This window comes from Atta colombica, unplaced genomic scaffold (genome assembly GCF_001594045.1).
Source record: "Atta colombica isolate Treedump-2 unplaced genomic scaffold, Acol1.0 scaffold207, whole genome shotgun sequence".
Lineage (NCBI taxonomy): Eukaryota > Metazoa > Arthropoda > Insecta > Hymenoptera > Formicidae > Atta > Atta colombica.
Window position 1 is genome coordinate 2,581,028 of NW_017259302.1, and position 1,051 is coordinate 2,582,078.

The window sequence follows — 1,051 nt, forward strand, 5'->3', positions numbered from 1 at the left end:
AGAGGAAGCAACATTATTAGTATCTAGTCGATTTGTAATATTTTTGTTTTTGAAAGTCCGTTTTATAGTCACAACGACGAAAGGAAAACAATTTTTATATATACATATTACACAGTGATACATACACACGCGATTATATATTTCTTATATCGATTTTTCAAGGTGTAACGAATCGTATAATCGAATGGTAGATTAATGTCTATGGCTTAGAATTGTCGCTAATGTGACAAAGATAATGTACGCTCCGCACAATAAAACATTTTTAATTAAATTTTATAGAGCATTAATTCCTTCGCTTTGTTAAATCTTATAATATATAAATAATAACAGAATTACAGCGCTAATGCTAACTTTCATTTGTATCTATTTTCTTTTATTTGATATTTTTGAGAGTTATTTAATTATAATTTAATTTTATTAAATAAATACATTGCTTGAAAAATGTACATCAGATATAGAGAAACTAAAAGAAGGTTATTGTCTTCTTTTCAAAATAGAAGGAATCAAAAGATATGAAACATTGATTATTTATTATAATAAAGTTTCACGTGATACGTTGTCGCAAAAATGTGAGAAAAATTATAATGCGAGAGACTGCATATAAGGCAATTATTATTTAATCATAAATATTGCTTTAGATTAATTTAACAAACAGAAGATAATATTAAATAATATTATAGCAGAGTATAACAAATAAAATAATTTTTGAAAATACTAATAATTATTTAGAAAGTACCGTTATTAATAATTCTAGTAGAAGTTCTTGTTAATTCTAGCAGAGAAGAGATCTATATATAGAGATCTATGTACATATTACAATTATTTTTAAATTGAGTTCTAGCTGCTATTTTTTCAATTTCAATTTTTTTAATATATAAAGTGAAGAATTTCTTTATTTTTCTAAGAATCCTTGATTGAGGGCGACACAGTCCTGCTGCTTTCTGCGAGAGTACATCAAACTACAAAGTAACAATACTTTTTATAACAAAAAAGAGATAGATATTACTAAATCAACAACATTAACTAAATCAAGTAAAATTAAGTAAATCAA